This window comes from Papio anubis, chromosome 18, assembly GCF_008728515.1.
Source record: "Papio anubis isolate 15944 chromosome 18, Panubis1.0, whole genome shotgun sequence".
In the NCBI taxonomy this organism is placed as follows: Eukaryota; Metazoa; Chordata; class Mammalia; order Primates; family Cercopithecidae; genus Papio; species Papio anubis.
In genome coordinates, this window is record NC_044993.1 from 33,054,644 (window position 1) to 33,079,331 (window position 24,688).

At 42.7% G+C, this 24,688-nt stretch overlaps 1 protein-coding gene across 3 annotated transcripts in view; it reads right to left on the reverse strand.

Annotated features, from left to right (window-relative positions):
- Window positions 1-9,923, reverse strand: part of NUP93 (nucleoporin 93) — a 113,664-nt gene extending 103,741 nt beyond the window's left edge. For 2 of the 3 annotated variants that reach the window (XM_003916914.5, XM_031658235.1), the window contains exon 1: window positions 9,796-9,923. The gene's annotated coding sequence lies outside the window, so the exon portion shown is untranslated. The remainder of the gene's footprint in view (window positions 1-9,795) is intronic. The other variant, XM_031658237.1, reaches the window with a different exon arrangement.
- Window positions 9,924-24,688: the final 14,765 nt, after the last annotated feature.

Consider the following 24,688-nt stretch of genomic DNA (forward strand, 5'->3'; position numbering starts at 1 on the left):
GGAAGAAATCTGTTTTGTAAACGACGATGCCTGGCCCATTGACCTAATGCACAGGATGCTAAAGGGAATTCACTGCTCTTTGTAAGTATGATGGAACATATTAAACCCATGTGAATTTTCCCTTTTCCTTATCACCCACAATCCAAACAGCACATTTATCCAAGAAATACAAAGGGCTGAGAAAAGGATGAAAGAATAAAGACAAAGCCATCTGTCTTTTCTTCCATGTTAAAGAAATGTCTCTCCAATCACTGACTTGCATGGGGAGATGACACCAGCTATTTTCCTGCAGAATTTCAGTACAATCAAACAATACTGACTGAGGAATTCTAATTTGGGTAACATACTCAAATATTGTCTCTTTCAACTTCAAAGATCATGCAACCTAAAAAAGACAGTTGTTAGCACTGTTATTTTTTTTTTATGTTGTCAAAGGGGGAGATTTTATATACATCAGAGAAAGTAACAGATGTTGCTATTTATATCTTTTCTTCCAAATGTACAACTGACAATGTTCTTCCTTTTTTGATTATTTTAAATAATTATTTTTGATTTAAAAAATTTTAAATAACAGTAAAATAACAGTAAACAGTACTGTTTTTAATAACAGTAAAATAAATGGAAAAAAAAAAAACATATTTTAGACAGAATGGGTGAGAAGATTACACTGTGAACCCAAACACCTGGTTCCAATCCAGACTGTTCACTGACTAGCAGATAAACTGATCTCCCTCTGAGATAAAACCCCAATTTCTCTGTCTCAGTTTCCTTATCAATCAAAAATGATAATTCCTACCTACTTCAAGGAGCTGTTGATACATAAAAGTATCTTATAAACTCTGCTGATTTATATCATTGTAAAATGCTATTTTAGCTTTTTTCCAAAGTTGCCAATTTGGCAACATTTTACCATTTAATTATAAACATCTCTGCTTCAAAAAATCTTTTAGTAAATATTTAATCCCAAATTATAACTTATTTAATCACAACTTTGTATCATTAAGAAATTCTGGAAGACAATTAAAATGTTGAAATGTATGTTGTATTGTCCACTACCAAATATGCTTTTTATTATAAATCCAGACTTCCATAATGAAGGTGTGATTCAAAAGAAATTTAGCATTTAATTTTAAGCAGAAACTTTGCCCTCAAACCTTATTAATCGCATTATGACAGGAGTAAAACACAAGAATGGTGTTCAACATTCTTGTGAATGATTCTGATTCTTTGATTCTTTTCTCATCCAAGATTGATGAGAAAAACCTCACTCAAGGTATCTAAAGTTTAATATTGATTCTGTTCTCCTCTCTTTTGAATACATAAACTAGCTAGATAACAGTATTATTCCACTTTTTACTATTATCTGTCAGCTGTCAGTTACAATAACGACCCCCCAAAAATTACATCTTGACATCAGTTTCGGACACCTCTGGAAGAGAGAGGAGAGGATAAAAAAATAATTGTTGTTGGAAAGTTCTTTATAGCCCTGTGAGACTAAGTAAAAGAGTTAGACCTTATCATTATTCAGAAGGTAGAGTTCTGGAGAAAACAAAGACCTAAAATAAATTAACCTAGACAGAAGAGAAAGACTGGGGTGATTTAGTAGCAGTACTGCCCTCAATGACTCAATATTTGCAATAAGGAATGCATAGTATCAGCTTTCCTGATACATAAAATATCACTTGTATTATTTCCTCTTCAATGAGCAAAGAGAAGTAATAACCTGGCATCACAAAGAAAAATAAATTATCCACATAAGTAACTTTCTGATAAACTCTTGGCTGTCCAGTCCTGCAGAAGGCCCAGCTGGGAAGTGCTGTGGACTACAGCTTGGCTCCATCGCACACCAGCCCTCTGACCCTGGGGCTGGATCCTCTCTGGATGAGGGGGTTGCTCAGGTGGTATCTAAGGGCCTGCTCACCTTAAAGAATTTACAAATGTGAGATGTTTTAATAAACTTACTTGATGCTTCCTGGGAAACAGCCGCATTTTAGTGGTGATGGAAATTATCTGTACAGAGAACCTTAGGAATGATACCAGCTGTCTTACAACTAGCATACACGGGCAGATCGCCAAGTCAGCCCCCAAAGGCCTTTGGCTTTGGCTCTGGCTCTTGCTCTTCTCTCTAAACCAATGCTACTCAACTCTGCCCCACAGGGGACATTCAGCAATAGCCAGAGACATTTTTGCTTTTCACATCTTGGGAGGCAGAAGGTGTGCAGATTCTAACAAAAGTCTGGGTTCCTCCCACAATAATTTTAAAACCACTGCATGTACAGAATTATCCCACTTGGGCTTTTTACGGCAGTATATTCCTACCTTGGTAAACACACAGCAATGGAAAAGATCAAACTACAGACTACACAGAACATGGATGAATTTCACAGACATCACAGTGAGCTGAAGAAGCCAGATACAAAAAGAAGAAAAAAAAAAAAAAAGCACTGTATGACTCCATTTATATGGATCTTAAAAACAAGAAAAACTAATCTATGGCGCTAGAGATCAGAATACTGGTTATGCCTGGGGGAGTGCTGATTGGGAGAAAGCACAGCAGAGCTTTTTGGGTAGTAAGGACTGAATTGTGTTCTCTCAGAATTCCTATGTCGAAGCCCTAGCCCACAATGCGATGGTATTTGGAGATGGGGTCTTTGGTAAGCAATTAGACTCGGATGAGGTGACGTGGGTGGGATCTTCAGGATGGGATAAGTGTCCTTAGACACACCAGAAAGCGTTCTTTCCTCCACCTACCTCTCCCCACACATACACATCAAAGAAAGGCCATGACTACACAGTGAGCAGCTGGGAAGAGGGCCCTCACTAGAACCCAACTATGCTGGCATCCTGATCTTGGACTTCCAGCCTCCAAAACTGTGAGAAAATAAATTTCTGTTTAAGCTAGAACAACAGATATTTTGGTATTTTGTTACGGTGGTCTGAGCTCACGAAGGTACCAGAAATGCTCTGTATCTCAATATGGACAGCGGTCACAAGAGTGAATAAATGTGTAAAAATTCCCTGAGCAGTATACTTAAGGTTGACTCACAGTTTTTTAGAAGGAATAGCAAGAAACAAAGCACTAACTTAGCAAGAAACAATCTAGCATTACGAAGGTGAGAGTTGGGAGACTTTTCTACTTTTCATTTGATTCCCTTGTCAGTGCAAATTCCTTTCCATGAGTATATGTGATCTTACATAATTTTTAATAACTTGTTAATTTTAATATTGCTCTAAATTCCCTACTTCAGAGGGTGTGTCTCACCACTGCCCCTGAAGCCTCAATGGCAATGACTGTCAAATCCACACCTGCCCCCGAGCACTCAAACTCCAACCGTGAGTTTCCAGGCACCACTGGTGCATCTCCTCTCAAGCACATAACTGTCACACCCACCATGTCTCCAAATGCAGTTATCCACCCCCAACTCCTCCTCCGCCTTTGCCTCTGGCTTCTGTCTCTCAGGTTCTAACTCACCCTTCTCCTTTGTGTCTCTGTGTGCCCTCAGATTGTTTACTTACAGGTGTCCCTCCACTCTCAGACTCAGAAACCAAACACATGTAGGTACATTTTTCCACAGCAAACAGGCAGGTATTCCTCATTATCCAAATTATTGCTACTCTCTAGCTAAAACTCAGGAAATGAAATACTATAGACTCAGATAACATGAGATTCCTCTCTCTCCAAACTCTCATTACCGAAACAGATTGATTGATTGATTTTTGAGATGGAGTCTCACTTGGTTGCCCAGGCTGGAGTGCAATGGCGTGATCTCGGCTTACTGCAACCTCCACCTCTGGGGTCCAAGCAATTCTCCTACTGACTCAGTCTCCCGAGTAGCTGGGATTACAGGCATGTGCCACCACGCTGGGCTAATTTTTGTATTTTTAGTAGAGATGGGGTTTCACCATGTTAGCTAGGTTGGTCTCAAACTTCTGACCTGAGGTGATGCGCTGCTTCAGTCTCCCAAAGTGCTGGGATTACAGGTGTGAGCCACTGTGCCTAGCTCCTAAACAGATTTAAATAGCATATGGTATTTATATTTTTGCAACATCCTCTAACTGTTGCTTTCACCCCCATCACTATCACCCAAGGCCAGACCTTCATTCCCTTAAGTCCAAGTCCTTCTCAGATGCTAGAACATGGCCTTCCTCCTTCTAGCCCTGCCCCCCACTCCATGCACCCTACTCTATCTTCCTTTTTTTTTTTTTTTGAGATGGAGTTTCACTCTTGTCCCCCAGGCTGGAGTGCAATGGTGAGATCTCGGCTCACTGCAACCTCCACCTACCAGGTTCAAGCGATTCTCCTGCCTCAGCCTCCCAAGTAACTGGGACTACAGGCACGCACCACCACACCCAGCTACCTTCTGTATTTTAGTAGAGATGGGGTTTCACCATGTTGGCCAGGCTGGGCTCGAACTCCTGACCTCAGGTGACCTGCTCGCCTTGGCCTTCCAAAGTGCTAGGATTACAGGCGTGAGCCACTGCGCCCAACCCCATCTCTCTTTCTGACATGGCTGTTGCCCCTGCTCAAAAAAACCTCACTGGCTCCCACGCACAGGGATCCAGGTGAGATACTGCTTTTAACTTTCTGCCTCCCAGAGTAAACCTTGTGTACCAGTCACCTGATTTACTTGGTCCCTGACCATCCTTGTACATGTCCTGCTCTGTGCTATTTTTCCCAAAAAGAAACACCTACCCAACCTTCCATAGCAGCCCTGAGCTCCAGCCAGCTCCTTCACTCTTTAGCTGGATGACTCTGCCCTCCTCTGGGCCTCATCTGTGAAATGGAAAAATAACTGTATCTCCTTCACCTGTCACATAGTAACCACTCAATAAACATTAGCTATCATTTTTAGCACCAACTCAAGTCCTACCTACCAAATGGTCTTCCTCAATACACATTACCTACAGAAATTTTCCCTCATCTAAATTCCTTTTACTCCATTCATTTGTTTGCCCAACATCATCTCCTGAGCTCTGTTTGCGTATGAGTCCCCACTATGGGCTTTATTTGTATAACCTAATGTCATCCTCACAGCAGACCTCTCGTATCCAAAGGAGCCGACTGGTACACGGGTTTTTCAGCAGGGGCAACAGCCGTGTCACAAAGACAGAGATGGGCACAGAGAGTAAGGTGCATGGAGTGGGAGGGGTTAGAAGGAGAAGGCCATATTCTAGCATCTAACAAGGACTTGGAACTTCTCCATCATCCTCATTTCAGTAAATGGTATCTTCATGCTAGAAGCTGCTCAGGCCTAAAACCTTGACATTGTCCTTGACTTCTTTTCTCCTCTTATACCCTACATTAGCAATTCATTTCTACACTACATTTATTCATATATACATAAGTCAGACCCACTTTTTGCCTCTTCTACCACTATCATCCTGATGCAAGCCACTCTCATGTGTCACATCGAGGTGATACAGTAGCCTCCTGTCTCCCTGTTCTTACTTTGTCCCCTCCTACTTCCCAGTCTGTTCTCCACACCACACTGGGAAGGAGCCTTTGACGGGGCTAAAACCTTCAATAGCCCCCAACACTCACAGACTGAGATCCAAAGTCCTTACCCTGTGCTATGAGGCCTACATGACTGCCTCCTAACCCAACTCTTCTGTTACCACTCTTCCCCAGGATTATGTGCTTTGGTGCTACGACCTTCCGCTCTTCTTCAAATACGCTAAATACACTGCTGACTAGGGCTTTCACAGTCACTATTTCCTCTGCATCTGCAGGAATATTCTCCTCCAAAATGCCTACCTGGCTCACCCCCTTACTTCCTTCAAATCTCTGCTCAAAGGTTTCCTTTTTAAAGAAGCCTCTCAGCACACCCCAGCTAAAGCAGTCCCACTGTCCACTCTACCACATTTCTGTTTTATCTCCTTGGTAGCACATTATCAATTTCTGGCATCACATGTCTACCTGTTTGTTCATTTACTGTCTGTCTCCTAATAGGCTCCTTGAGTCTGGGAACCTGGTCTGGTCTGTCCACAGCCCCATTCCTCGTGCACTGAACAACAGCACCTAATGCTCAATAAATATGTGTTAAGTGAATGAAGGAAGAGAAGACTGTAACTTTGGTGTACCTTACAGATCAATGTAGGAATTTCTGGCAAGGTTTGAGGAAGGTTCTTCTGGCAGTTAGCAATGCGTATGGGGGATCTAGTTGTTTGAGGGCACTGTTGAAGCTATAAAAAAGTATAAAGCTACAAAATATTTCAAACTTTACGTTATTTAGGGGAGAAGAGATGTAGGTATTAATAGACATTAATATAAAGCAAATAAGTGAGCTAGGAGGACTCTAACCTACCAAAACAAAGGGGATTCTCATATCTCTATGTCCAGCCCAACTCTTTTCCCAAGCCAGTATTTCCAACTGTCCACCTAATACCTACACCTGGATGACTCATGGATGCCTCAAACTACACATGTCCCAAATCAGACGCATCACTTCTCTCCCCTTAGCCACTGCCACCACCAATGCTTCCTTCTCGTGGGTTCCCAGTCTCTTTCGGTAAAACAATTAGCATGCAGTCAAGTAAGCCAGAAACCACCTTTGAGTCCCCCCGGGGTCCCTGTTCACCTCCTCAATACTCAACCAATCTCAAGATCTACTTCTCAAACCTTTTGCAAAGTCATACCCTCATCTCTCGCCACTTCTCTGACTTGCATGCCGACTAAGCCTTCTTTTTCCTCCAACCAGCCTCCCCATGGTCAGGGAGGTCTTTCTGAAATGCTTTCCTGCCTTAAGTCCATCAGGGACACCTTCCATCCCCTAAAGAATAAGATGCTCATGTTCTCACAGAGCTATAAAGGGTGCTCTCCACAGAACAGACACTGCCACCCTTACTATCCTCATCTCTTGCTACCTTCCCCCAATTATACCCTAGTAATTCTCTATTCTTTGGGATGCCTGTTTCCTCCCTTCATACTCCTGTACGTGCTAAGTACACACTCTCTATAACACATCCCCAACCCTATCTTGTCACATGGGGAACTCCTATGTATGCTGCAGCCAGCTGGGAAAGTCCCACCTTTGCCAACCCCCTCCCACACTATTCTGTATCTTCTATACTGTTCTTCCCTAGTGCAGTAGTTGTGATTATTTCGTCACACATATGTCTCCCTCTCTAGTGGCAAATTTCCTATATGGTAAGGTCCACAGATGCTCAACTCTGAGTCTTCAGCATTAAGTCTGGCACATAATAGGTGCCAGATACATGTTTGTTGAATTAAAGTGACCTGTTCCCTGAACACACCTTGTGAAAGATCTTCCTTCTAACTCCATATTCTTTAAATAAACTTTTTCATGAGGAGTGACCCCTCTCACCTTCAGATCTTTGCTCCAACCTGTCCCTCTCCTTGGCACATCCATTAACCTTATTTTCTATGTTAGTCCATCAAGAAGCTGGTTCAGACCCTCAGACTCACTACATCTCCAGCTGCTCACACTGCAGGGGCTTTGCACTTGCTCTACCCCCTACCAGCAGTGCTCTCAGATAGTTCCATGACTTGCTCATTCATTTCAAGCAGGTCTCTATTCAAATATCCCTGTCCTCCTTTAAGAAACAGCCCTGACATCACACTTCCTATCTGTGCTTTTATTGCTAGTGGTACCCTCCATAGGCATATCAGTTCAATGAGGGCAGGCCTGTCTCATTCACCACTGCATCCCCATGCCTGCCAGAGTGCCAGTAACATTCATCTAGTTCATATTTTTTGAGCACCTACTGTGTGCCAGACCTAGGTGCTAGGAACACATCAGGGAACAAAACAGATAAAAATCTCCTCACATTCTACAGGGGGAGGACAACAATACACAAGAAAAATACATAAAATATAAGTGCTAAGAACAACTAAAGCAATGAAGGGAGGTGGGAACTGGGGAAAGCCTCACTAGGTACCTCCCTAGTAAAGACCTGCAAGAAGTGAGTGCAAACTACATGGATACTAACTTGCAAGCACAAAGGCCCTAGGCCAAAGCATGTCTAATGTGTGGAAGGAGAGGGAGCAGAAAATGAGACTGAGAAAGTAACAGTGGGTCAGATTATGTAAAGCCTTATAGCTCACTGTAAAGGGGTTAGTCTATCATATTAATGAGATGGGGACCCATTGGAGGGATTTTTTTTTTTTAAAGTAAAGGAATGGTACAATCTGACAGCCTGTGTTTTAAAAAGATCCCTCTAGCTGCTGTGCAAAAAATAGGGGCCAGGACAGAAGCAGGAAGACCAAATGGGAAACGATTTCAATAATCCAAACCAGAGGTGGTGACTTGGCAAGTACTATTTGTGGCGTTAATCACAGAGGGCTGGGTGTGGTGGCCCACACCTGTAATTTCAACACTTTCGTGGGAGGCTGAAACGGCAGATCACTTGAGGCCAGGAGTTCGAGACCAGCCTGGCCAACATGGTGAAATCCCGTCTCTACTAAAAATACAAAACTTAGCCAGGCGAGGTGGCACACGCCTGTAGTCCCAGCTACTTGGGAGTCCGAGGTAGGAGCATCACTTGAGCCTGGGAGGCAGAGGTTGCAGTGACACGATGACACGAGATCGCACCACTGCACTACAGCCTGAGCAACCGAGGGAGACTGTCTCAAAAGAAAAAAAAAAAAAAAAAGAAAGAAAAGAAAAAGAAAGAGAGCAGTCAACGATGGCTCAAAGGTTATTAGCCAGGGTCTTTCCTATTATTGAGATGAAAAAAAGGGCAACAGGAGCAGTTTGGGGAGGGTAATGAAGGGGAGCTTCCTAGCCCTCTCTTGGCATGTTTAATTTGAGTTGCCTATCATCCATCTCAGTGGAGATATTAAGTGGGTGGCTGGATAAAGGTCAGGGGTGAGGCCAGCGATGGAGATATAAATAAGGAATCTGTTAGCCTCTGATATGTAGGTATTTAATGCTATGAGATCACCATCAATGAAAATAAAAATATTGCAAACACAAATGCACAAAGGAAGATTTAAAGAAAAAAAATAAAGAAGAAAAGCTAGGATGACGGAGGATACCCTCCCACATCCCCCGAAAAGAATACAAAAAGGTGATCCTCGCTTTTGCTGAAAGACAACTCGGTCAAAACAAAGATTAAATAAATAAAACCTCCTTCTCACGTCTAGCAGAAGGGCAAACCCAGACCAGAGACTCTGTCAACGGGTCTTTCACACTTTCACCAAGGACCCATGGGGCCGGCCCCATAATTTTTCCAAAAGACACCCAGTGAACTTGGGCTTCGCCTTTGCAGAGGACGGGATGGAGTAAGCCCAGAGGAGGGTGGGCCACCCCTGGGTTCCAACCACTAGCATCCTCTTGGATGTACAAAAGGTAAGCCAAGGGTTGGGAGAAGTTGCACTCGCCCCAAAGACCCCTTCCCTCGCAGGGCAATGCCTCTCTAGAGGGTATGTCCACGAGGGGTAGGCGAGCAGGCAGGGCACGGTCAGGAAGGTAAGCAGGCAGGCATTGTGGCGCAGGCTTAGGAAGGGTGGGCTCGCGGGGCACTAGGTGGAGGTGAGGGCAGGGGCGTGGCGCGAGGGCGCCACAGTGGGGAAGGGGGAGTCGGGAGGCCTAGGTTCTGCATTCAGAAAGTGGGCGAATGAAAGGCACACCCAGGGGTGCAGCCCGACTCTAAGCCTCTGGGGCGGCTCGACAACGCGTTGTGTCGCCGGCGTCAGGCGTGCCCGGCTGCCATGAGAACGGGAAGTGTGAGCGGCGGGGCTCCGAGCGTGGGTACGGCGCTCCACCCAGTCACGGGGTCCTGGGTTCAAGGACAAGCCCAGGGTCGAAAGAACGCGACCAGACACACCCTTACCTTGTACTACAGCCGTCTCCGCCGCTCAGGTGCCGGCTTGAGGACGCGGCTGCCGCTTCTCGCGCCGCTCTACCCCGCTTCCTGATTGGCCAAGGCTGACTGCTCCCAGAAGCCCTCGCGCGGCGCGCCGCCAAATGAACTTTATGGAGACCCTTGGGGAAGGACAAGAACAGGGGCGGGGCCGGGCGCGGGACGAAGGCAGGGCCTTGGGCCAAACCGTCACCCCTGGGCCACAGGCAGTCGCAGACCTCACCTTTCCCACTTGGTTAGAGTCGGCTCTGCCGGGAGAAAGCGATTCTAGAATTCCCTAAGTTAAAGGAATTTCTTACTCCTTGAGCGCCATCCAAGGGCCAAGCCCTAGTCTAGGAGCTGGGAACACAGTGGCGACCACGACAGACAAGATCGCTGCCCTCACTGAGTTCCCAGGCTGGCAGGGGAAACAAAATATAATAAATAAGTAACTGCAGTTCACAAGAAGAGCTATGAAGAAAAAACAGGGTAATGGGAGAGAGAATGCTTGGATGTTGAAGCGAGGCCTTTCTGAGGTGGTGACATCTTGAGCTGAATAAAGAAGGACGAGAAAGGATGGGGCTTGCAAAGTTCCGGCTTCAAAGAATTCGAAGCAGAGGGAACAAGAGTGAAGTCTCCAGGGGAAGCCAGCTGAGTGTTTGGAGACTAGAAAGAAGGAGTGTGTGGCTGGAAGATGGTGAGCAGGGACAAGTGGGGTCAGACTCATCCCTAGACTGGATGGCTTACACACAACAGAAATTTAGTTCTCACAGTTCTAGAAGCTGGGAGGCCCTAGATTAAAGCACCCGCAGATTCAGTGTCTGCTGAGGGCCTGCCTCCTAATTCATAAATAGCACTTGATATGGTTTGGCTCTGTGTCCTCACCCAAATCTCACCTTGAATTATAATCCCCATAATCTCCACATGTCAAGGGTGAGACCAGGTAGAGGTAACCAGATCATGGGGGGCAGTTTCTGGCATGCTGTTCTCGCGATAGTAAGTCTCATGAGATCTGGTGGTTTCATAAGCGTCTGGCATTTCCCCTGCTTGCACTCATTCTCTCTCTTGCCGCCCTGTGAGCAGGTGCCTTCCACCATAATTGTAAGTTTCTTGAGGACTCCCCAACCACGCGGAACTGTGAGTCAATTAAACCTCGTTTCTTTTTAAATGACCTGGTCTCAGGTATTTTTTCACAGCAGTATGAGAATAGACTAATATAGCACTCTTCTCCCTGTAACCACACACAGAAGAAGGGTGAGGGGATCTCTCCAATATTTCTTTTATAAGGGCTCTAATTCCATTCATGAGGGCTTCACTCTCATGGCCCAGTCACCTACCAAAGTCCTCACCTCTTAATACCATCTCAAAGCGGGGCAGAGTTTCAACATATAAATTTGAAGGGGGAGGACACAAACATTAAGAAGTCTATAGCAACTAGTGTCCAGCTTTGTTTATTTTTAATACCTCACACCGGCATATTGTGAGTTCTCTATAAATAATTGGTGCTGATTAACAACATGTATGAATGTGGCCTTTGCCCTGAAGCTATTAAATATGTAACCAGACTCTGCTGTGATCAGAGAATATCTACAGAGATAATAATATCTTGCATCTGAATAATGTTTTATACTTTTACCTTGCTTTTCTTTTATGTAAAAAAAAAAAAAAACAACTTTTAATGACATAGACAAATGCTTGTGCAACACTGCCAGATGAAAATCCAGCACACTTGCCTTTTACAGCTGAGTATTTCTACATTGTAAAACCCAGCAATTCAACTCCTAGATATATGCCCTAGAGAAACTCATACACATATGTACAAGGGTTATAAGCAAGAATCTTCATAGCAGCACAGTTCATATTAGCAAAAAACTTGAAACAATCCAAATATCTGTTAACCAAAAAAAAAAGGATAAATAAATTGTGGGATATTATGCAATGGAGCATTACACAGCAGTGAAAAAGGAGTGTGCTTCAGCCACAGATACACCATGGATGAATCTTGGAAACGTAATGTTAAATGGAAAAAGTGGCCGGACACAGTGGCTCACACCTGTAATCTCAGCACTTTGGGAGGCTGAGACAAGAGGGTAGCTTGAACCTCAGAGTTCAGGATCAGCCTGGGCAACATGGTGAAACCCTGTCTCTATAAAAAATACAAAAAAATTGGCTGGGTGTAGTAGTGTGCAGCTGTAGTCCGAGCTACTGGGGAGGCTGAGGTGGGAGGATCACCTGAGCCCAGGAGATCAAGGCTGCAGTGAGCTGTGGTCATGCCACCGCACTCCAGCCTGTGCAACAGAGTGAGACCTCATCTCAAAAAACCTTGCAGTTTTCCAGATGGTCTTCCCATATACCTTCCTATCCCCAGAGATAACCACAATCTGACATTTCATATTTATCATTCCAATGTTTTATAGTTTTATCACAAACGTATCTGTGCATAAACAATATATTATTTGCGTTTTTTGGTTTGTTTGTTTTTTGTTTTTAAGAGAACTGGGTGCATTGGCTCACTCCTGTAATCCCAGCACTTTGGGAGGTCAAGGTGGGAGGATCACTTGAGCCTTGAAGTTCCAAGACCAGCCTGGGCAATGCAGTGAGACCCCTATCCCTACAATAATAATAATAATAATAGTAAGCCAGGGATGGTAACCGATGGTTGTAGTCCCAGCTACTCAGGAGGCTGAGGCAGGAGAATCACTTGAGCCCAGGAGGTGGAGGTTGCAGTGAGCTGTGATCACAAGATCCTGTCTCAAAATTAAATAAATAAACACACAAAGAGACAAAGAAAGAGGATATCAAAATATGACCAAGTGGGAATGACATTTCTCCTGGCTGAGGAACCACAAATGAGTTCTTAAAAGCTAGTGTACTTTTCAAGGTTTCTGCAATGAAATGACCATGCATAATTCCCGTAATCAGAAAAAATACACTAAAACTGAGTTGGTTGGTTTTGTTTTGTTTGCACAGAGTTATAATCAACATCAGCTTCCCAATATTTGCCCAGGTATATGATTCAAAGAAGTTCCTTTGAGGATTCTGAACTCACCTCTAATGCCATGCCTTGAACTATCGTCTTGTCCAAATGCCACAGAGACAGGAGTTTTTATCTCCTGGTGGCAAGATCTGTAACCGAGCAATTTCTGGAGCTGTTTCTGTCTGTCAATTAATTACATAGCTTAGAAGAGCTTTTCTTTTTCTTTTTTTTTTTTTTTTGAGATGGAGTCTTGCTCTGTCGCCCAGGCTGGAGTGCAGGGGTGCGATCTTGGCTCACTGAAACCCCCGCCTCCTGGGTTCAAGCAATTCTCCTGCCACAGCCTCCCGAGTAGCTGGGATTACAGGTGCCCACCACCATGTCTGGTTAATTTTTATTTTAGTAGAGACAGGGTTTCACAATGTTGGCCAGGCTGATCTTGAACTCCTGACCTCATGATCCACTCACCTTGGCCTTCCAAAGTGCTGGGATTACAGGCATGAGCCACCATGCCTTGCCAGAAGAGCTTTCTTAAACATCACTTTATCTGAGCTCAGAATCTTTCAAGAGCCTTTGCCTTGAGAATTGTTCTGAGATGTGCCCCAGAGCCCCTGCAAAGCCCCTTTCTCAGAGGTGGGGATTTTCAAGCTCTTTCCTACTTAAAAGGGAGCTGGGTGGTGGCAGAGAGTTCTTACCTTCCCTCATTTAGTCCTACTGGGTCCCAAACATTATTTAAAAGAATCCTGTTTTTCAAAGGAAGTCTCTGATGGAACTCTGTATTGTAACACAGATTTTGCATGTCTTCTACACATACCAAGTGTATAACTCTACCTTTTTTGGCTGCATGATCATATCAAACAAACACAGGCCTTTGTACTCTCATCCGGTTGAATTGTGCTTTTGAATATTCTTAGTCTTCAGATGAACTCATTGAGTATATGGGATGTGCATTCAATGCACTATACCGTATTACCAGACAGTTGCTCTCTAATGAGACATCTTTTAACACTGACTCCCATGTGGCACGTTCCTGCCCCAAATCTCAGTCCCTGTGTTTTGATTGGTGGCATGTGACTCAGGCATAGCCAATCAGAGCAGAGTACTGCAGTACCCTGGCCACAGGGACTGGTCCAGGACCTGGTTTATAACCCAACAGGGTCAAGAAAATGCACTCTTAAGATGTTCTGCTCAGACGGTTCTCTTTATGACTGGAGTAAATTAGAACTGTGAAGATGTTTTTGTAGGCATTATTCCTTTTACAATTTTGTTTGTTTGTTTGTTTTGAGACAGAGTCATACTCTGTTGCCTAGGCTGGAGTGCAGTGGCACAGTCTTGGCTTGTAACCTCCGCCTCTCAGGTTCAGGTGATTCTTGTGCCTCAGCCTCCCTAGTTGCTTGGATTACAGGTATGTGCCACCACGCCCAGCTAATTTTTGTATTTTTAGTAGAGATGGGGTTTCACCATGTTGGCCAGGCTGGTCTGGAACTCCTGACCTCAAGTGACCTGCCCTCCTTGGCCTCTCAAAGTGCTAGGGTTACAGGTATGAGCCGCCATGCCCGGCCTGTTCAATTGTTTATTATCCACAAGGGAAGAATTTGTCTGGGAAGGAAGAAAATACAGAAGAAAGCAATGTAGTGATGGAGAGAGAGCCTGTACTCAAGTGACATTGTGACACAGCTTCTGGATCAAGCTGTGCCTAAAGCTAACCCTATCCCTGGAATGTTTTGTTGCATGACCCAGAAAATTTTATTTTTTGCTCAGTTTCACTGAGGTTTTACATCACTTGCAATCAAAATAATCCTGAAGGATTCAGGTATTACTTGAGCCCTTATAGCATCTCATCTAACATGCTTGCTATAAGGTCAATAGGCCAGAATTCAGTAAGCTTAATTCAGTAAGCTTTTCCCAATCGAATTGCTTTCCCATCACATGCAATATAGGGAGGCATTTTCCACAATGTCAAGAAGAATGCTTTCACCATCAGATTACATTTTATTCTATCCATTAACAAAATAATATTAAACAGCTCTATTTACAAAGAAGCCGAGAAAGTTTTATTTTCATGTTCGTTGCATTTTGTTCCAAAATGACATTGTAACTTGGCAGGGAATACAGAATTATATTGCATGGTTTTGTTTCTGTGTAAGTTCAATCAAGACAATGGTCAATTTTTATTATTAAAAAGATGAGACTTTTGGATACATGGCATTATAAATTTGCTTGAACCCACAGAATGTACAACACCAAGAGTAAACCCTAATGTAAACTACAGACTGGGTGATCATGATGCATCAACATGGGCTCATCAGTTGTAAGAAATGTACCACTCTGGTGGGGGATGTTGGTAATGAGAGAGGCTAGGCATGTGTACAGACAGAGGGTATGTGAAAAATCTCTGTACCTTTGGCTCAATTTTGCTGTGCTCCTAAAACTGCTCTAAAAAAAGTCTATTAAAACATTTTTTAAAGTAAGGCTCAGCTGGGCACAGTGGCTCATGCCTGTAATCCCAGCACTTTGGGAGGCTGAGGCAGGCGGATCACTTGAGGTCAGGAGTTCGAGACCAGCCTGGCCAACATGGTGAAACCCTGTCTCTACTAAAAATACAAAAATTTGGCTGGGCACGGGGGCTCACACCTGTAATCCCAGCACTTTGGGAGGCTGAGATGGGCGTATCACGTGGCAAGAGATTGAGACTATCCTGGTCAACATGCTGAAACCCCATCTCTACTAAAAATACAAAAATTAGCTGGGTGTGGTGGCGCGTGCCTCTAGTCCCAGCTACTTGGGAGGCTGAGGCAGGAGAAGCGCTTGAACCCAGGAGGCAGAGGTTGCAGCGAGCCAAGATCATGCCACTGCACTCCAGCCTGGTGACAGAGCGAGGCTCTGTCTCAAAATAAATAAATAAATAAATAAAAATACAAAAATTAGTTCGGGTGGTGAGCTCCTGTGATCCCAGCTACTCAGGAGGCTGAGGCAGGAGAATTGTTTGGACGTAGGAGGCAGAGATTGCAGTGAGCCAAGATAGCACCCTTGTGCTCCAGCCTGGGCGACAGAGCAAGACTCCATTTCAAATAAAAAATAAAAATGATTTATTGTTCGCTCATGACTTTATGGGGAAAGGGCCTCCATCTGACCTCCTTTCATTTAGTCTCTTGAAAAATATTTGTTGAGTGCTGCTATGTGCTGAGTGCTGGGGATTCAGAACGAATGAAATTGACGGGATCCCTGGCCCCATGGAGTTCACATTCTAATACGGCAAACACACAATAAACAAATGAACAGATTTCGGGGAAGGTTAATTTCAGGGAGTGAGAAGCCTGTATGTAAAAAAATAGAAAGGGCCAGGGGCAGTGGCTCATGCCTGTAATCCCAGCACTTTGGGAGGCTAAGGTTGGGGATCACTTGAGCTCAGGAGTTCAAGACCAGCCTGGGCAACATGGCTAATCATCATCTCTACAAAACATATAAAAATTAGCCAGGTGTGGTGGCACGTGTCTGTAGACCCAGCTACTTGGGGGGCTGAGGTGGGAGGATCACGTGAGACCAGGAGGTCGAGGCTACAGTGAGCTATGATTGAGCCACTGCACTCCAGCCTAGGCGAGAGAGCGAGACCTTGTCTCAAGAAGAAGAAAAAAAATTGAAAGTGTAGCTGAGGACAGTGGGTGCTGCTTCAGCTGGGGAAGTAATGAAGGACCTCTCTGAAGAGGTGGCATTTGAGCAGAGACCTGGATTCCCAAAGGAGCAGCCATGTGGAGCTATGCAGGGTCAGCAAGCGTCAAGGCCTCTGGAACAGACAGGATTTCAAAACACAACTTCTACTTACCACCAAATCAAACACACACACCAAAACCAGAAAACTCCAGGTGTCTTCACTGGTGAATTATTTCAAATATTTAAGGAAGAAATAATATGAATCTTACATAAACTCTTCCAGAGAACAGAAAAAATAAGAACACTTGTCAACTAGTTCAATGAGACTGGCACAACCTTGATTCCAAAACCTGACAGGACCTTACAAGAAAAGAAATAGAAGAACAGCCCTACTAAACATAAAGGCAAAAATCTGAAATAAAATATTGAGAAACCAAATCTAGCAATATAGCAGAAGGATAATACATCAGGATCATATGAAGAATTTTTTTTTTTTTACCAAGAATGTAACATTAGAAAATGTATGTAATTCTCCACACTAACAACATAAATGAGAAAAATAAATGTTTATCTTAATAGATGCCAATAAAAAGCATTTAATACAATTCAACATGTATTTATGATAAAAACTTTTAGCAAACTAGGGATAGATGGGAACTTAATCTGATGCAGGGTATCTATAAAAAACTTTCAGCAAATATCACTTAGTGGAAAAATATAAATATTTCTCCTAAAGTCGTATAAACATAACAAAGATGTCAGCTGTTACCATTTATATTCAACATTGTATTAGAGGTCTTAGCCAGTGCAGTAGGCAAGAAGGAGAAATAGTCGGTATAAAGATTGGCAAGAAAAAAATAAAATCACCATCATGGATAGATGACATGAATACATAAGAAGAAAATCCAAAATAATCTACAGACAAAATATTGAAATCAATTAATGAAGTTAGCAAGGCTGTAAAAAACAGGTCAATATACAAAAATTAATTATATTTCTATATATTTATGGAAAACAACTGGAAAATGAACATTTTAAATGATACCATTTGCATTAGCATAAAAATCGTATAAATAGGATTAAACCTCACAAAAAGATGTACAAGATTTTGATGCTAAAAACTACAAGGCGTTAATGAGAGCAATTGAAGAAGACCTAAATAAATGTTGAGATAAGCCAAGTTTTTGGATTGAAGACTCAAGATGCCAGTTCTCCCCAAAGTGATTTATGGATTCAATGCAATCCCAACCATAATCCTAGCACATTTTTAATGGAAATTGACAAGCTGATTCTAAAATTTATCTAAAAATGCAAAAGGCCAAAAACATTCTTTTCAGAAATTCTTAAAGAAGAAAATGTGGGAGAGGGACTTATGCCTCAAGATGCCAAGACTTATTTAAAAGCTGTCATAATTTAAAAAGGATGATCTTGGCAAAAGAATGAATAAACCAATGAAACAGAATAGAGAGCCCAGAGACAGACCCACACTTATATAATTACCTGATTTTTTAAAAAGTAACTCAGGGAGAGAAAAGATTCTATTTTCAATAAGTGGTATTGAATCTCTTGGCTCTATAAAAATTTTAAAAAGAACAGCAGCATTCATCTCATCCCTACCTCACACCATATACCAACAATGAATTCCAGATGGCTTATAGACCGGAATGTGAAAAAAAAAAAGAAAGTACAATAAGTTTTCTTAAAGATAAGATAATAGACTTAATGACCTAGAGGTTCTGGGGGTTGGCAAACATTTCTTAAACAAGACACTAATCATTAACCATAAGGAAAAGACTGATAAATTAGATGGAACTGAGAGAGTGAAAAGGCAAACCGCTGGAAGAAATTTGCAATACACTTATCTAACTAAGACTCATATCTAGACTATATAGAGAACTCTTATAAATCAAGAAGAAAAAGACAGATCCTGTTAGAAATGGGTAAAAACCTAAAGAGGTATTTCACAAAAGAGGATATGTGATGGTTAAATTGTATGTGTCAACTTGACTGGGCTATGGAATGCCCAGACATTTCATCAAATGTTATTCTGAGTGTGTCTGGGGGGGTGTTTCTGGATGAGATTAACATGTGCATGGATAGACTGAGTAAACCAGATTGCCCTCCTTAATGCAGGTGGGCCACATCCAATCAGTTGAAGGCCTGAGAAAAATGCAAAGGCTGAGTAACGGAGGATTCCTTCCACCTATCTTTAAGCTGGAACATGGGTTTTTGGGTTTTTTTTTGTTTTTTTTTTCTGTCTTTCAACTCAAACTGAAACATCAGCTCTTCCTGGGTCTTGAGACTGTCAGACTGGGACTGGAACTCACCAACCACTCTTCTAGGTCCTGGATCTCCAGCTTGATGACTGCAGATCTTGAGACTTGTCAACCTTCATAATTGTGTTAGATTGATCGATCGATCTATCTATCTATCTATCTATCTATCTATGCACACACATCTGATTGGTTGTATTTCTCTGGATAACCCTGACTAATACAATATCTGAATTGCCAATAATATATGCAAGATGCTTAACACAATTGGTCATCAGGATAATGAGAATTAAATCCATAATGAAAAACCACTACATATCTATCAGACCAGAATAACTAGATACTTTACAGAGGATACTTTCGTACAATAAAATGCACTTGTTTTAAGAATACACTTAGATATGTTTAGTACATGTACATATCTGTATGACTATCACCACAATCAAGATGTAGAACATTTCCATCATCCTGGTGTTTCCCTCATGTCCCTTTGCAGTCAATGCCTGTTGGCTAAATTTCTTTTTTTTTTTTTTTTTTTTTTTTTTTTTTGAGACGGAGTCTTACTCTGTCGCCCAGGCTGGAGTGCAGTGGCCAGATCTCAGCTCACTGCAAGCTCCGCCTCCCGGGTTTACACCATTCTCCTGCCTCAGCCTCCGAGTAGTAGCTGGGATTACAGGCGCCCGCCACCTCGCCCGGCTAGTTTTTTGTATTTTTTAGTAGAGACGGGGTTTGTGTCTGGCTTATTTAGCTCAGCATCATGTTTTTTTTATGTTGTCCATGTTGATGTCTGTATCAATAGTTCATTCCTTTTTATTGATGAGTAGAATTCATTATATGCATATACCACATTTTATTTATCCATTCATCTTTGTTTTGTTTTGTTTTTTGAGACAGAATCTTGCTCTGTGGCCCAGGCTGGAGTGCAGTGGTATGATCTCGGCTCACTGCAACCTCCACCTCCTGGGTTCAAGCGATTCTCCTGCCTCAGCTTCCCAAGTAGCTGGGATTACAGGTGTGCGCCACCACACCCCAGTAATTTTTGTATTTTTTAGTAGAGACGAGGTTTTGCCATGTTGACCAGGCTGGTCTTGAACTCCTGACCTCAAGTGATCCACCCACCTCGGCCTCCTAAAGTGCTGAAATTACAGGCGTGAGCCACCACTCCCAGCTTATCCATTCATTTTAATGGATGTTTGGGGTTATTTCCAGTTTTTGGCTATGAGAAATAAAGCTGCTGTGAAAATTCTTGTACAAATTTTTGTGTAAACATATGTTTTCATTTCCCTTGAATAAATACCTAGCAATGGAAATTCTGGGTCATATGACACATATATATTTAACTTTATAAGAAAATGCCAAATTATTTTCTCAATGGGTTGTATCATTCCCACCAGGAGCAATGTACGAGTTCCTGTTGCTCCAATCTTTGCTCACAGTTGATATTGTCAGTTTTTTTCTTTATTTGAGGCATTCTAATAGACGTGCAGAGTATCTCATTGTGGTTTTGGTCTTCATTTTCCTGACAACTAATGATGTTGAGAAAATGGCTATGCTTTAAAACTGACAATACTAACTGTCCAAGAGGTTGTGGAGGAACTGGGACCATCATATGCAGCCGAGGGTTTATAAATAGGGACAACCACTTTGGAAAACTGGCAAAATATATTAAAACTAAATATACACATACTCTATGACCTAGTACATCTATTTATCTATCTATTTATCATCTATCTTCAGCATAAATGTGTACATATTTTCATTAAAAGCCATATACACCAATGTTCATAGCACCACTATTTGTACTAGCCCAACAGTGGAAACAACCCGGAAGTCCATTAACAGAAGAAGTGATAAATCATGTTGTGGTCATATAATAAAATAATTCAGGAACAAAAAAGAATGAACTCCATCCGCAAGCAACAACATGAGTGAATCTCGCAGACATAATGGCATACAAAGAAAGCTAGACACAAAAGTATAATTTCATTTATATAGAGTTCAAGTAAGGAAAAACTAAACTATGGTGACAGATGTCAGGACAGTGATTATCATGAAGTAGGGAGTGGTTGTTGCCTGGGAAGGGGAATGAAGGAAACTTCTGAGATCTCTTAATGTTCTATTTCTTAATCTGGATGCTGAGTGCTGGATGTATTCACTTTTTAAAAATTCATTGAGCTGCACATTTAAGATTTGTGCACTTTACCATACATATATTATTAATTATGCTACAATAAAAAAACCTGGCATGTGGTTCATAGAAGGAAAGCAAGAAATATTTCTTAAGTAACAGACAGAATCCAGCTCCACTAATTGTTACCCCGTATCTTGAGCTGCTGCTGCCAGAGACGATTTCTTAGTGGGGAGTCACAAATTACATAAAGCTTGGTGAACTGTGGCTGAGTGATCAGCAATATTCTTCAAAATTCATTAAAAGCTTTGGTTAGGCAAAGTGGCTCACATCTGTAATCCCAGCACTTTGGGAGGCCGAGGCAGGCAGATCACTTGAGGTCAGGAGTTTGAGACCAGCCTGGCCAAAGTGATGAAACCCCGTCTCTACTAAAAATACAAAAATTAACTGGCATGGTGGCACGCACCTGTAGTCTCAGCTCTCAGGAGGCTGAGGCAGGAGAATCACTTGAACCCAGGAGGTGAAGGTTATAGTGAGTCAAGATTGTGCCACTGCACTGTGGCCTGGGTAACAGAGTGAGACTCTACCTTAATTAAAAAAAAAAAAAAAGTCATTAAAAGCTTAAAAGGGAAGCCTCTTACTTTGCCCTTCAGATGGGTTTTCATGTCAGCAGCACAGAAGGTGACTTGACATTATCCAGGATAGCAAATGGGCTTTCTCTAGAACACCAACCCCTGGCGATTGGTTGAGATTGTGGGAAGCCAAGGGTTAAGGATACTGAGAGCAAATCCCAAGTCCAGGCTCAGTGGAGGAAGTCCAGGACCATTTGATCTGCCAGTCGGGATGTTTGAGCTGCAAACAACCAGTTTGAAATTGGCCTAAACAGTAAGAAAATGTATTAGCCCAACTAATTAGAAGTCCAGTGGTAAGGTGAGTGTCAGGTTGGTTGATTCAGCAACTCCCCAATCTTTCCATCTCTCTGCTCTGCCATCCTCAGTATACTGCCCCCATCTTGGGGGCAGTAAAGATGTTTCTGGTCAAAAAAGGTGGACAGCTCCTACCCTGTAAAATGGATTGTAATTATTAGGCTCTGTCAGCACTCCTGACAGATATGTGGGACTTAAAGGTATTCTCTCCTGCTGGGATCTGTTAAAGAGTAGACAAGAAAGGCTTGCAGTGAGCCAAGATCATGCCATGGCACTCCAGCCTGGGGGACAGAGCGAGACTCCATTAAAAAAAAAAAAAAAAGTAGACAAGGAAGGAAAGATAAAACAAAAAAAAAGAAAGACCACAGCAATCACTAATTAAGCACAAACTGTGTGCAATGCCCTGTGCTAAGGTCTCTACAAGATTTTTCCCATTTAACCCTCACAATGACTCTCAGAGAGGGATGCTGTAGAGAGCCCTGTTTTACAGATGCAGAAAATGAGGCTAGAGGGCCTCAGTATTTCAAGGCCGTGTAGCAAGCCCAGTGCAGAACAATGATTCAAACAAGACTCAGACCCATGCTTTGTATTAATCCCAACACTACCTCTCCTCCCTCAGAGTAACAGTGATATCCCCTACATTGTAGAGGGAGCCACAGTTTAAAGTTAACAAGCATAATAAAGATCTAGAGCAACTAGAGTTCTCACAACTTTCTGGAGGGAATATAAAATTACACACCTATGGCTGGATGCCATGGCTCACTCCTGTAATCCCAGCACTTTGGGAGGCCAAGGTGGGTGGATCATTTCAGCCCAGGAGTTCAAAAGCAGTTTGGGTAACATAGTGAAACCCTGTCTCTACAAAAAATGCAAAAACTAGCCAGATGTGGTGGTGCGCACCTGTAGTCCCAGCTACTTGGAAGGCTAAGGTGGGAGGATCACCTGAGCACAGGGAGTCAAGGTTGCAGTGAGCCATGATTGTACCACTGCACTCCCGCCTGGTCCACAGAGCAAGACCCTGTTAAAAACAAAACAAAACAAAACAAAACACACACACACACAAACCCACAATGGCTTTGGAAAACTAGCAATTTCTAAGAACGTTAAACACATACCTACCCTATGACTCGGGTGTTCTACTCCTGGGTTATTTGCCCAAGGGAAATTAAAACACATGCACACAAAAATACTTGTACAAAAATGTTCATAGCAGTGTTGAAATATGCTCCTGGCTAACAGACAAAATGGACTTCCCATGGCAAACTGAGGTACTCGAAGTTAAAACAGAATCAGGCAATGATCGAGCAGTCACATACTCTGTGATCTCAGAAAGATGTAAAAGTATCACAGGACCTCCTTTTCTACACTCAAATCAAACTAGTGCCTGTTTTCAGTGAGAAGATAAACTGCCCCCTCCCCCCACTGAGCCTTTCGAAAGAAACCTTTGATAGAGACTTCTGGTTCAGGGCTTAGAAACCAACCAATCAGGGCTCAACTTTTTTTTTTTTTTTTTTTTTTTTTTTTTTTTTTGGTGAGACAGAGTCTTGCTCTGTTGCCCAGGCTGGAATGCACTGTCACAATCTTGGCCAACTGCAACCTCCACCTCCTGGATTCAAGCGATTTTCCTGCTGCAGCCTCCTGAGTAGCTGGGATTACAGGTGCGCACCATCACGCCTGGCTAATTTTTATATTTTTAGTGAAGACGGAGTTTCACCATTTTGGCCAGGCTCATCACAAACTCCTGACTTCAAGTGACCTGCCCGCCTGGGCCTCCCAAAGTGCTGGGATTACAGGTGTGAGCCACTACGCCCAGTTTAGGACTGGACTATTTTGACTAATCAGAACTGAACCAGTTTGAATCCTTCATTTGTATAAGCAGACCTAATTGAGAACCAGGGTGAGAATTTTCCCTACTGAAGCCAGCTCTACCTGTATTCTTCCCAGAGTAAGATTTCACTTATGCTGAAGACTGTGCCTCCACATTCTACAGATTGTTTTCCATATATATAGAGAGAGAAAATAAAGCTCTCCCTCTTCCTCTGCCGATCTCATGGTCTTTTGTTAACGGCAGCTTTATTCATAATCATCTCAAACTGGAAACTATTCAGATGTCTACCCACAGGAGAAAAATTGATAAACAAACTGGGATAGCCACCCAGTGGAACACTACTCAGCAATGGAAAGGAACATACCACTGACTGCTGCACCAATAAAAATGAATCCCCAAAACCTATGTCAATTGAAAGTCAGACATGAAAGAATACATATTATAAGATTGTACTTATCTCAATTTCAAGAACAAGCAAGCTCATCTCTAGCGATAGAGGTGAGAATAATTGTTCATTGGAACTATGGGCCAGGAAAGAGCACAGGAAACTTTTTGGGGTGTCAGAAGTATTCCATATCTTGAGCTGAGTAGCAACACAGGAGTATACATATGCAAAAATTTACTTATTTATCTATTTGTGTATTTATTTAATGTATTTTTTTTGAAATAGGGTCTCACTCTGTCACCTAGGCTGGAGTGCAGTGGTACGATCTTAGCTCACTGCAACCTCCGCCTCCCCAGCTCAAGCTAACCTCCCACCTCAGCCTCCCAAGTAGCTGGGACTACAGGTGCAGGTCACCACGCCCAGCTAATTTTTGTATTTTTTGTAGAGACGAGGTTTCACCATGTCACCCAGGCTGATCTCCAACTCCTGGACTCAAGCGACCTGCCCGCCTCAGCCTCCCAAAGTGCTAGGATTACAGGCCAGGTGCCAGTAGGCATGGCCATAAAAATTTATTAAGCTGTACACTTAAGATTTGTGCATTTTACTGGATGTAATTATTTCTCAAAAATTTTAGATTAGGGAAAAATTGATTGACAGCTATTACTCCACTTGAGCCTTGCAACAACTTAGGAGTAACCAGGGCAGAGTTTATCATCATT